Genomic DNA, 14,248 nt, shown 5'->3' with positions numbered 1-14,248 from the left:
AATTTACTACTGCTGCTTCAGGAAAGTAGCAGTGGCAGAGTAGGACGGGAGGTCCCTGTATGCTGGCTACACGCCCCCTAACTTGCACCCAAGGCAGACTGCCCCCCTTGGTATGCCACTGCCCCTATCTGCTTCTTGTCTCTCACCTGCCATTCCACACCCAGTGAGTCACTACACTCTGTCGCTCTGCTGTCTCTGTGTGTCTGTACCCTGAAGAGTGACTGCTGACTGGCACCTGAGTGTGTCTGAAATGTGTGAGGCATGGGGTGCCTGAGTGTGTGTCTGATGACTATGTGCTGGAGCTAGGAGAGCGAGTCCCTGCGTGTCATCTGTCCGGGGAGGGGAGCACTATGGGTGGGAAGTCTAGGTGCACATAGTGGGGATAGTGGTGGGTGATGGATGCACTTAATGTACAAGTGGTGCTGAATGCTATGCTGCATGAGGAAGAGAGTGGTCAGGGAGATACCTCCGCAGGACAGTCTTCAAGCCCCGCACCTGCTTCTTTTTTTTTTGTAATTGTTTATTTAGAACAAAGAATCGCACATCAACACAGCAGTACAGTACCAAAACAGTACAATCAATCAATCAACAGAATATCAACCCCCCCCCCCCCGACACCCCCCCCACCCAGCATACAACACCCATCATTTCCTGTAAGCCAGAAATCCCCCCCCAACGGGCAGCTAAGCACCCGAGGAAAGGAAGGAGAAAAAGAATACATAATTAACAAAGAAAAACTCAAAACCAGAACAAACAGACCCCCAAAACCCGAATCCATATCAGATCCAGCAGGTCAACTGACAGCAGAGTTCTCTACGTCCAATTCCTCCACTGCCAGGTATCTTCCCCAAAGATCATAATATTGCTGCCAACGTCTAGTCAGCAGGGCCGAAAGCCTATAGCGTTCGCAAACCCAGCCCAATTTAGCTCTCATAAGAGGTAGCGTGGGTATAATCGTACTTCGCCAATGGCGAGCCACAGTCAGCCTAGCTGCCGTGAACGCCAACTGTACCAGACTATCCTGAGAAGCATCAACCCCACCCGCAGGAAACCCCAATAAGGCCACCTCCGCTCTTTCAGGGAGGGGCACCTGAAGGAGAGCCCCCACATAGTGAAACACCTGTCTCCAGAAATCTTGAAGTGACTGGCAGCTCCACCACATATGAAAAAAGGTTCCCCGCTGCCCACATCCCCTCCAGCACAAGGCTGAGCCCCGAGTAGACATCTTGCTCATATGAACCGGGGTCATGTACCAGCGGACCAGCATCTTAAGGGCATTCTCCACTAGTACCGGAGCCACCGCTAAATGGTGTATCCGAAGCGATATAGTTTCCCACAAGGCCTCATCGAACTCCTGCCCCAAATCCCGTTCCCAGGCCTCAAGATACGTAGGTTTCCAGGCCCCATCCTTATGCACCCATTTATACAACAGGGAAATGCAGCCTCTGCTCACTGGGGAGCCCAACAACTGCTCAAAGGCCGAACAGGAATAAACCGCAGCATCAGCCCGTTTAGCCCTTTGCAAATAACTTTTCACCTGGAGATATGGGAACAGGTCCCTAGATTCTAGCTGATAAAGGGCCTGGAGCACAGGAAAAGCCCGGATAGTCCCACCCTCCAAGAATTGGCCAAAGTACTGCAACCCGTTCCTTGCCCACCTCACAAATATCCCCCCATCTCTCCCCGGCACAAAATCAGAGGCAAAGCGCAATGGAAGAAAGTGCACCCCCTTACTCTTACCTAACAGTTTGCGAGCTGCTGCTTTCCAAACCCGCAATGTCCAGGAAGTGAATGGATTAGAAACGGTCCCCAGCTCCCTCGCCCCCAAATCCCCCCACAGCAGTGACCCCAGGGTCCGAGCTACCCCCCCCCCCGAATCATCCAGCAATCCCTGTTCCACCTGCACCCATAACTTCACAGAGGGTGCATGCCACTCCACACCCGCTCTTAACTGAGCCGCTCGATAATAATGCTCCAGATGAGGGATCCCCAGACCCCCCTCTGCCTTAAACTTAAACATGGCCCACTGAGCCACCCGGGGACGTCTGCCTCCCCACACAAACCGTAAGAGGCTGCGCTGCCAACGGATAAAATACTTCATAGGAATTTCAATAGGCAAAACTTGAAAAAAATATAAGAACCTAGGTAACACCAACATCCGAGATACCTCCATGCGTCCCATCCAAGACACATATAATTTATCCCACCGATCCATATCCCGAGCCAGGGACGCCACCAGGGGAATATAATTAAGTTGAAATAAGGACGTCCAATCCACCCCCAGCTGGATACCCAAATATTTGATAGGGCCCTTAACCCAACGAAAGGGCACCACCCGCTTTATACCAGGGATATCAGATTCCAGGACTGATATATTAAGGATCTCCGTTTTAGCCATGTTAGCCTTAAAACCCGATAAAGCCCCATAGGTTGCCATAAGTTCCTGAAGGGAACGAAGAGACTCCACGGAACCCTCTATAATTGCTAAGATATCATCAGCGAATAAAGACAACTTGTGTTCCCTCCCCTGAACCGTTACACCCCGCACCCTGGTTGTCAGTCGAATCTTTTGTGCAAGAGGTTCAATCACCAAAGCAAATAACAAGGGCGATAAGTGACAGCCTTGCCTCGTCCCCCGCTGTAATTCAAAGGGAGAGGAGTAGACCCCATTGATTTTCACACACGCCATGGGTCCATTATACAAAGATAGAATCCAGGACACATAGCGGGGCCCCAGGCCAACATGGCGTAGGACCGCCTCCATAAATCGCCAATCCACCCGGTCAAACGCCTTTTCGGCATCCACCGCTACCGCCACCCAGGAACCGCCCGAACGGCGGGCCTGCCAAACCAAGTTCAGAACTTTACGGATCCCATCCGCCGCCTGCCGACCCCCCTATGAACCCCACCTGATTGGGGTGAATAAGTGTCGGCAGATGAGATGCCAACCTATCAGCAAGCACCCGAGCAAAAATTTTTGTGTCAATACCCAGCAGGGAGATCGGCCTACAACTCCCACACTGGGTAGCATCCTTCCCCGGCTTTGGCAAAATCGTGATCCCCGCCAACCGCATGAAGAAAGGTAATTGAGCCCCGTCTCTCAGATCATTATATAAGCGCGCCAATAACGGCACCACCAAGGAAGACAACTTCTTATAAAACAACCCCGTGAACTCATCTAAGCCCGGGGATTTCCCCGGTTTCAACTGTCAGATCACATTATGCACTTCCTCCAAAGAAATATCAGCCTCCAGCCCTTGCATCACCGAAGCCGGAAGGGATGCCAAGCCCAAATCCTGAAGATAAGTCTTAATCTCCTCCTCCGACCCTTGACTCTCTGGCGTATACAGCTGCTGATAAAATTCACAGAAGCGAGCTCCTTCAGCCGTCAATGTCTGACCCGAACCATCCTTAATAGCCATGATATTAGATTGCGTCTGCTTAAGGAGGAGACGATGAGCCAACAATTTCCCCGCTCTATTACCAGATTCAAAAAACCGTAGACGAAGGCGTTCAAGATTGAATTGGACCTCCTCATCCTCCAACTTCCCCAAGTCCGCCCGAACCTCACGAATCCGAAATCCCAGGGCTGCCCCTCCCTGACCCCGCTTATGTTGACCCCACCAAAGCCCATGTCCCCATCATGCACCCCCCTCCCAAAAGTACTGCCCAACACACACACACTGCAACCACTCCCCCCTACAAGATGCCCCTCACCCACACCCCCAGGCATGCCTCCAAACACAGGATACAGTCCATGTTTTCCAAAAGTCTCAGGTCTCCAGGAGTCCTCCATAGGGTAAAACCGCCACGGTCTCAGCTTCGCCTCAAGTCGCTGGCCCTGCTCCACGTCCCGCTGAGGCCCCTATGCCTTCTCCATCTGGCCGTCGTTTGCGGGACCGCGGTGATCTAGCTTGCCACTGGAATCGCTCTGCCGGCTGGCCCAAGAATTTCCCCAGAGGGGGATCCTCCGCGCTCATGAGACCTTCCCTCCGCAGCAGCGCCCCAGCGTCGGACAGGGTTATGACTCTCTTGTGTGCCCCATTGATGGTAATCAGGAGCCCAAATGGAAAGAGCCAGCGGTATTTCAAATTATGCTTTCTCAGAATCTGCACCACAGGACGAAATTCCCGCCTCCTCTGCAGTGTAATTGCTGAAAGATCTTGAAAAACTTCCACTTTATGCCCCTTCCAATCAAACGTGCCCAGCTCTCTGGCGTTCCGCACCATCCGATCCTTGTCCACAAAAGCATGGAGGCAGGCGATGATATCTCGAGGACTATCATCCTTTTTGGGTCCCAGAGCCCGGTGGGCCCTGTCCACCTTCACCGCCCTTGCACCAACCTCTTCCCCCTCCTGCGGGCAAAGGGTCCCAAAGATCTCCTGGACCACATGTACAACATCCTGATACTCAGCCAGCTCAGGCACCCCTCTAATGCGCACATTATTTCTGCGGGACCGGTTCTCCAGGTCCTCAAGGCGGGTAAAACAGTCCTGCCAGTTCTTCCGAGCTGCCGTGAAAGCCCCACTCAGATCTTGCACCACCACCTCTTGGTCCCCAATACGCCTCTCGGTCTCCTCCACTCTCCCCAGGAGGTCAGCAAAGTCCTTCCGGATTTCTTTTACTGCGTCCTTAATCTTACCCTTCACGGCTGCCACCTCTTGTTTAATATCTAAAGCCCACTGCTGAAGATCTGCTTTGGTGACAGCCGCGGCGCATTCCTGCCGTCTCAATCTCGGAGAGGCGCCCCTCTCCGACTCGTCCTCCGATGCGCTCTCCCCTGACTCAAGCTTGGGCGCTCTGGAGGCCCCGCGCACATGACGCAGGCCGCACTGCTCACCGCCCGTGTCGGGCCGACGCCCCTCTGCAGACTGTTTTTTTGACGGCATTGTTCACATGCGATCCGCTCCGGACTTATAATAACTGGGTTCCGGGCCAGGAGGAAGCGCCAAAGCACCTTTGGGAAGGAGGTAAATGCTCACGGAGGTCAGAGCTCTTACTCTAACCATCCACCATGCTTCGTGACGTCACCGGAAGCCCCCCGCACCTGCTTCTTGAACTTCACAAATCAGGAGTACATTAATAGGTAACATAGTAGATGACGGCAGACAAAGACCCGAATGGTCCATCCAGTCTGCCCAACCTGATTCAATTTAAATTTTTTTAATTTTTTCTTCTTAGCTATTTCTGGGCAAGAATCCAAAGCTCTACCCAGTACTGTGCTTGGGTTCCAACTGCCGAAATCTCCATCAAAACCTACTCCAGCCCGTCTACACCCTCCCAGCCATTGAAGCCCTCTCCAGCCAATCCTCCCCTAAACGGCCATATACAGATACAGACCGTGCAAGTCTGCCCAGTACTGGCCTTAGTTCAATATTTAATATTATTTTCTGATTCTAGATCCTCTGTGTTCATCTCACGTTTCTTTGAACTCAGTCACCGTTTTCCTCTCCACCACCTCTCTCGGGAGCGCATTCCAGGCATCCACCACCCTCTCCGTAAAGTAGAATTTCCTAACATTGCTCTTGAATCTACCACCCCTCAACCTCAAATTATGTCCTCTGGTTTTACCATTTTCCTTTCTCTGAAAAAATTTTGTTCTACGTTAATACCCTTCAACATCTGAATCATATCTCCCCTGTCCCTCCTTTCCTCTAGGGTATACATATTCAGGGCTTCCAGTCTCTCCTCATACGTCTTCTGGCGCAAGCCTCCTATCATTTTTGTCATCCTCTGGACCGCTTCAAGTCTTCTTATGTCCTTCGCCAGATACGGTCTCCAAAACTGAACACAATACTCCAAGTGGGGCCTCACCAATGACCTGTACAGGGGCATCAACACCTTCTTCCTTCTACTGACTACGCCTCTCTTTATACAGCCCAGCATCCTTCTGGCAGCAGCCACTGCCTTGTCATACTGTTTTTTCGCCTTTAGATCTTCGGACACTATCACCCCAAGGTCCCTCTCCCCGTCCGTGCATATCAGCTTCTCTCCTCCCAGCATATACAGTTCCTTCCGATTATTAATTCCCAAACGCATTACTCTGCACTTCTTTGCATTGAATTTTAGTTACCAGGCATTAGACCATTCCTCTAACTTTGGTAGATCCTTTTTCATATTTTCCACTCCCTCTTTGGTGTCTATTCTGTTACAAATCTTGGTATCATCTGCAAAAAGGCACACTTTTCCTTCTAACCCTTCAGCAATGTCACTCACAAACATATTGAACAGGATCGGCCCCAGCACCGAACCCTGAGGGACTCCACTAGTCACCTTTCCTTCCTTCGAGCGACTTCCATTAACCACCAGCCAGTTTCTGACCCAGTTCACCACTTTGGGTCCTAACTTCAGCCCTTCAAGTTTGTTCAACAGCCTCCTATGAGGTGTACCTAGCATATGTGACACCCGGTGCCCAATGTTCCCTCTAATTTTTCACAGGCTGTGTGCGCAAAAAATTTCATCTGTGTGCATTTTACAGAAAAACTAAATTTGTGTGCACTGTAAAAATGATTGCCAGAGGGCCCGGAGTTCAGTTATGGGCAGGTCTTTGAGTTTAGTCTGAATTAACGAAAACACAATGTATTTTTAGTTACACTTTATGTAACATAAAGTCTCATTTCAATAAACATAAATTATGTTTCATTGAAATGTTTCATTGAGCGCTACCTATAAATAAGATATCATTCTACTTTATATTTAAAATTTAGAAAATAACAGCAATTTAGTTTTCAAGTTTTTTCCTGCGATCTTTCATATTTATCCAGTCCAAATAAATTCTGTCAAGATCTGTTGAGCCTCCATCTTGAAGGTGACTCTTAACATGCATCAGCATTTCCAAATGCTCTAAATGTAAACGATTCCTTTGTTTAGTCAAATTGTTCATTAGACTAAAACCACTCTCACAATCTGAACTAAATGCTAAGAATGTGGCACCAATGTCCATCAATTTTGCTAAATCTGCAAATTGATCATTCTGAAATGCAAATTTCGTCATATCTGGAAAGCTGTTTATCAGATTGCTTTTGATTTTTTCTACAACAAGGAATTTAAAGTCATTGTATTGCTGAATCATAACACTTTCCTCCGGAAGAGATCTAATATGTCCATTTCCGAAGTCAAAGTCGCATTGTGATATTGCTGTACAGTCAAAAGCAGACCATTCCTCAACTTCATTTTCAGGAAATCTTTCACCCAGATGCAAACATAGGATGTTGATGAAGGTTAATATGGAATTCGTATCCACTGAAACTTTTTCTCCAGACCTCATCCTGTTGTCAAGAAGACTGTTGACTTTATCACTCCACTTAACCTTGTCATCTAAGTATTGCATTCGAAGTTCGTTCAATTTACCCTGTGCAAGATGAAAAGCTTCCAATGGTGTGAAACCATGTTTTTGAAATGCCATGGTTAAGGAAGCCAGGTCTGATAAGACATCATTCAAAACTTCAAGTGTAATATGAAATTAGAAACATAGAAACATAGAAAGATGACGGCAGATAAGGGCTACAGCCCATCAAGTCTGCCCACACCATTTACCCACCCTCTTAAGTCTACTGACCCCCTAAAGTATAATTGTAATTATACTGTCACTCTACTGACCTGCTCATTCAAGTTCATACCCTAGTGACCCTATCCCTTGGCATAACCCTCGTAGGGATCCCACATAGGTATCCCATTTGTTCTTGAAGTCTGGGATGCTGCGTGCCTCGACCACCTGCACTGGAAGCTTGTTCCAATGCTCAATCACTCTCTCCGTGAAGAAGTACTTCCTGGCGTGTCCACGAAACTTCCCTCCCCTGAGTTTGAGCGGATGTCCTCTTGTGGTCGAGGGTCCCTTGAGAAGAAAGACATCATCTTCCACCTCGACCCGTCCTGTGATGTATTTAAATGTCTCAATCATGTCTCCCCTCTCCCTACGCTCTTCGAGAGTGTAGAGCTGCAATTTGCTCAGTCTTTCTTCATACGGGAGACCCTTTAGCCCCGAGACCATCCTGGTGGCCATCCGCTGAACTGATTCAATTCTGAGCACATCCTTACGGTAATGTGGTCTCCAGAATTGCACACAGTATTCCAGATGAGGTCTCACCATGGCTCTGTACAATGGCATTATGACTTCAGGCTTCCTGTTGACGAAGATTCTCTTGATACAACCTATCATCTGCCGTGCTTTAGATGAAGCCTTCTCCACTTGAGTGGCTGCTTTCATGTCAGCACTGATGATTACTCCTAAGTCTCGTTCTGCCGTAGTCCTGGTTAAAGTTTCTCCATTCAGGGTGTAAGTTCTGCAAGGATTTCCGTTACCGCTGTCGGTATGACCTTACATTTCTTGGCGTTGAAGCCCAGCTGCCAGATCGAGGACCAATTTTCTAAAGTACGCAGGTCTTGCTCCATAGCATCCTGTAGATTATAGCCGTTTACTATATTGCATAATTTGGCGTCATCAGCGAATAAGGTTACCTTGCCTTGAAGCCCTTGAGTCAGATCCCCAATGAATATGTTGAAGAGGAGTGGGCCCAGGACTGAACCCTGTGGCACTCCGCTAGTCACCGCCGACATTTTAGAGAGGGTACCGTTAACCACCACCCTCTGAAGTCTGCCACTAAGCCAATCTTTAACCCATGCAGTTAGAGTCTCTCCTAATCCCATCGATTTCATCTTGTTCAGCAGCCTGCGGTGTGGGACGCTGTCAAACGCTTTGCTGAAGTCCAGGTACACGACGTCCAAGGACTCTCCTGAGTCCAGTCTTCTTGTTACCCAGTCAAAGAAGCTGATAAGATTGGACTGGCATGACCTACCCTTGGTGAATCCATGTTGACTGGGATCCCGGAGATTTCCCTCGTTCAGGATCGTATCTTCTTATAGCAGTACTTTGCAATAGGATCATTATTTTTGTCTTCTTCAAAATATTTTAACAGGGGATCATAATTTCAAATAATTACTTTAAGTGCAAAGTGTCTAGATAACCAGCGCACTTCATTCAGAGGTCTAAAAGCAATTGATTCACATTCAAATGCATCTGCTATGTCTTGAAATTTGCATCGTTTAGTAGAAGACCGACAGAACACCGTGTACACAGTTCTCATTACAGTTTCTACTTCGTTCATCAATTTTACTTCTTTCCATGAATCAGAAAGTCCCAAATCTTCTCGATGTGCAACACAATGTTGCTGCACTAAATGTGGAATGTCTTTTCTCAGCTGTGCTGCAACACCATCTATTTTGTCCAACATAACAGAGGCATCATCAGAGGTGAACATAACCATTTTATTCAGGTCAAGTTGATGTTTCCTATAGAATTCCCTAATTGCTGTTACTATTGATGTAGCATCACATGCTTCCAACTGTAGCATCCCACCAAATGATGCCCTATACTCATTTGAATTGACTGGCCGATACTTAAAGTAGAGTATTAAGTACTTGTTGACAGTTAACGTATGATAAGTTGCTAATTTAATGTCTGCCATACGATCATCTTGCACGATGCCACTGATAATTCCAAGAAATCCAAACGCACAGTTTTTGCTTCTCCAGCTATCAGGTATACTAACATACTTCACCATGTGTTCATTGATATCTTGAACAGACAGCATTGAGATATTCATCTTAATGGCCAACACAACACTGTCGACAAGAACCTTAATTTCATCAGGACTGGAACGCTTCCATTCATTACTAATTTGCCTGTTTTCTTTTTTTGGTTGGGCTTTCAAGCAACATGTTAACAACCAGTCCCCCTCTTAAATTCAGATTTTTACTTCTGAGTTTCCTAATACTGTTGGTATGAGATTTACTTGATAGATGGCGTTTCACAAAGTCCAGTTTCCAAACATCATCCCATATTTTTCTAGTAGAGAATTTTCCAGTTGCTTTGACATCTTGACAATAACAACACACAACTCCATTGTCTTTGTCATAAGTAAATATTTCACACAGTCGAAGATGCATTGTATTTCGAGATTCTGGTGTCTCCGTTTCAACAATTTCTTCAAGCCATTCAGACCTAAAAGCTGTTGCAGCTCTCTTGCATTTTACACTTTTCACCATTCATGGTTTAGACGTTTTAAGAGTTATATCTGGTACAATTTAATAAACGAATACAGTTATACAACCGCAGTACCACACTGCACACTACAATTCCACGAAATAAACAATATGGCGGAACTTCAGGAAGTCAAAGAATCGAAAGTGTTTCATATCCTATGGGCCATAGGCTATAGCCCTATGGGGCACGTGACGTGTCAAGTTCAACTGCCAAAGATAATGGAATCACGTGAATGACTTAAAATTTATATTATAGCGCTTCAATAAAAGTGATAAATGGGAAATCAGAACAGCTGGTCTTCTGCAACATTTCATTTTAGCAGTGAAAATCATTTTAGGCAAAAATTTATTTTTTTGTGCGTGCTATTTTAATTTGTGTGTGCAGGTTCGGCAAGTTATGTGCGTGCGCATAAGCGCACAGCTTAGAGGGAACAGTGCCGGGGCCCATCATTTTTTGACACCACCCCATCTATATGAAAAATATTATTTTTAGTAACAATCCACATATCGCACAACAAGAGTGTACCTAGGAAAAGGCAGCATCTTAAACACTGCAGGGAGCACTAGAACACCAACACATACATTGTAAACCTAATCAAGCCAGATCCCGCACAGTCAATTGATCCTGCAGTCAATGCCAACTGAAAACTATGTTCTTTTCACACACACAGAACAGAGATACACCCTCGCCCAATATGGAATAATCACAAACTAAAAATAGAAATATGTAGACAAAAGTTAAACTGAACCGCCAAGAAACCAGAATCTGCATACAATGCAACACCACAAAAACAGTAACACATGTCCTCTAATACTGTGCAAAATATAAAGACAGTAGATGTAAATTTGAAAAAAACTGATACATAACAATCACCACTTTACAAATTAACAAATCAAAATAAAACAAATAATGAGAAATAAGAAAATACCATTTTATTGGACTAATCCATTTTTCAATTGGCTTTCAGAGGCCAAACCTTTCTTCAGAACAGTACTGTTATGGTATCCTGTCCTGACCTGAGGAAAAGGGTTTAGTCAAAAAAATTGCCTTATTTCCATTTCCTATTTATAAAATTTTATCAATACAGTTACAATACTACTTGATTCTAAGTAAAGCAACAAAAATATCTTTCTACCTTTTGTCGTTTCTGCTTTAATCATCTTCACTTTGCTCTCTTCTTTCTATACAGCATTTGTCCTCTCTCCCTTCCATGCATCATCTGCCCTCTCTTTGCCCCTTCCACCCAGCTTGTGCCCTCTCTCTCTCTCTACCCCTTCCATCTACTGTCCACCCTCTCTCTGCCACGTGCATCCACTGTCCACCCTCTCTCTGCCCCTTGCATCCACTATCCACCCTCTCTCTGTTCCAATAGCATCTTCCTTCTATGTCCCTTCAATAAACTGTATATCCTGTGCCCTAATCTCCTTTGTACATGATTCATTTTGGCTTCACCCCCTCCCTATGCTCTGGCATCTCTCTCTTCTTCCTTCCTTCCTTCCCACTCCACCCCATGGTCTGGTATCTCTATCTCCTTCCCTTCTCTCCCCCCATGCCCTGGCATCTCCATCCTATCTCTCCCTTTGGCACCTCCTCTCCTTTCTTTCCCTCTGGTCTGGCATTTTGTCTCCTTTAGTTTCCCTTCCTTCCCCCCATGCCCTGGCATCTCTCTCCTCTACTTCCGTCTCCCCATCCATTATCTAGCATCTCTTCTCCTTCCTTTCTCTCCTTCTTTCCACCTGGTCTGGCATCTGCCTCCTCCCCCTCCCCCCTGAAATCTCTCCCCCCTCCATGGTCTGATAGCTCCTTTCCTTTCTTTTACTTCCATGGTCTTGGCATCTCTTTCCTCTCCCTTCCCTGGTGTTCCTTCTCACCTCTCTCTCCCCAATTGGGTGCAGCAGCAGCACTTCTCTCTTGCCCCCTCCCCAATTGGGTGCAGCAGCAGCATCTCTCTTCCCCCCTCCCCCCCTTGGGTGCAGCAGCAGCAGCATTTCTCTTCCCATCGGTGGAGTCGCAAGCTTCCCTCCATCGCTGACCTCATGCTGCTCTTCCTTGCTACGGGCCTTCTTCGTTGCCGGGTCCTGCCTTCGCGGAAACAGAAAGTAGGCAGGACCTGGCAGCCAGGAAGGCCCGAAGCATGGAAGAGCAGCAAGGTAAGTTTTAAGTTCCCTCCGTCGCTGACCTGTCTCCCTTAGCTTCCCTCTGTCGCTGACCTTAGCCCTAGCAAACTCATGCTCTGGGGCTCGAACATGTGCGTGCCGACTTCTCTTCTCCTCCCCCCGCAGAACGTAACTTCGGGTTTTGGAGAGAAGAGAAGGGAAGCTGGCACGCACACCTTAAAGCCCCGAAGCATGAGTTTGCTATAGGCTAAGGTGGGAAACATAAAAGATGAAGGCAGAAAAGGGCTACAGCCCATCAAGTCTGCCCACTCTGCTTACCCACCCCCTGTCTATGCCCTAATGACCCAATTTCCTTATCTTGACCCTCGTAGGGATCCCACATGGGTATCCCATTTATTCTTAAAATCTGGCACGCTGTCTGCCTCGATCATCTGCACTGGAAGCTTGTTCCAATGATCAACCACTCTCTCTGTGAAGAAATACTTTCTGGTGTCGCCATGAAATTTTCTGCCCCTGAATTTGAGCGGGTGCCCTCTTGTGGCCGAGGGTCCCTTGAGAAAGAAAATATTATTTTCCACTTCGACACGTCCCGTGAGGTACTTAAATGTTTCGATCATGTCTCCCCTCTCCCTACGTTCCTCGAGAGTGTAGAGCTGCAATTTGTTCAGTCTCTCTTTGTATGAGAGACCCTTGAACCCCGAGATCATCCTGATGGCCGTCCGCTGAACCGATTCAATTCTGCGCACATCTTTACTGTAATGTGGCCTCCAGAATTGCACACAGTACTCCAAATGAGGTCTTACCATGGCCCTGTACAACTTCAGGCTTTCGGCTGACGAAACTTCTATTGATACAACCCAATATCTGATTTGCCTTAGATGAAGCCTTCTCCACTTGATTGGCAGTTTTCAACATCTGAGATTTTGGGCTACATTCTAATGTAAACACAGAATGGGGTGCGAGTAACTGCCATCTTTCCGGAGAGAAATTTCATGGTCAGAGAGCTTCTTTGATTCATTCTTAAGAAGGGTACTGGTTAAAATATATCTTTTCTTTCTAAAAACAAGGTTTGCATTTCTTTGGTAAATTGTCAGCTTAAGTATTGCTAAGGAGTTTTTTTTAAGAATATACACATTATAACATTATATGTTAAAGTTTATACTTTGTAAAACTTTTTTCTGTTCAGAACCTAAAGAATATCTTTGTTTAAATAAGTCCTGCCTTTAAGGAGACGTGCTAACTGAACATTGGGAGACTAGAGCGACATGTCTCATTGCAAAATATATAAGTAAGTCCACAGTCTCTGACAAAAGGGGAAGAACCACTCTCCATAAGGACATTTAGTCCTTGGAAAAGATCCCTCATACACACACACAGAATGCTTTACAGAGTTATGGTTTATGGTAATGCATGTAATGTATATAATTAATTGGCAATTTAATTCTAATTTTAATTTCAAGCTTAATTTGATATAAATTGAATATTATTTTTATGACATTACATGTCTGTGTATGAGTTATTAGCATAAAGTACCCTATAGGTTGGGCCGCATTGCAGGAAGCAGACTCAATGGTACAATTGAGCCATCTCTACAGGGGGAATAAAAGGAGATTTTGGAAAATTCTAGTCTTAAATTATTCTCTCTCATATGATTTTCCATAAATTTCAAATACGATTTACAAAAGTTCTTTCTTTCATCAGTCAGTTCAGATTCTTTCATAACTCTTAGCTGTTCTTCATGGTTCCTTAGTTTCTCTTCAGTAGAGAATGACACGGGGTTAAAGATTATCCACCACCCCCACCCCCATCCTGTCTCCTCAGGCTCTGTCTCTATCCTCGCCCCCTACCCGCGGACTCTGTCCTCAACTGCACAAGCCTCAAACACTAATTTCATATTTAAATCATTTTATTAACATATAAAAAGGGACAATATTCTGTTGAACTGTTTGCAAATCACAAATACAATCTTCATTTCGATTTGGTTTTGATACAACTTTCCCAAAAATTCAATTACCTGTGTTTTAACATCTGTGAACATAATTGAATTGTCTTTGAACATGGGAATAAAAGAGAACCAACACTGTGTAAT

This window comes from Geotrypetes seraphini, chromosome 2 (genome assembly GCF_902459505.1).
Source record: "Geotrypetes seraphini chromosome 2, aGeoSer1.1, whole genome shotgun sequence".
NCBI lineage: Eukaryota > Metazoa > Chordata > Amphibia > Gymnophiona > Dermophiidae > Geotrypetes > Geotrypetes seraphini.
The sequence above is the reverse complement of the archived record's forward strand: the minus strand, read 5'-3'. Positions refer to the sequence as shown.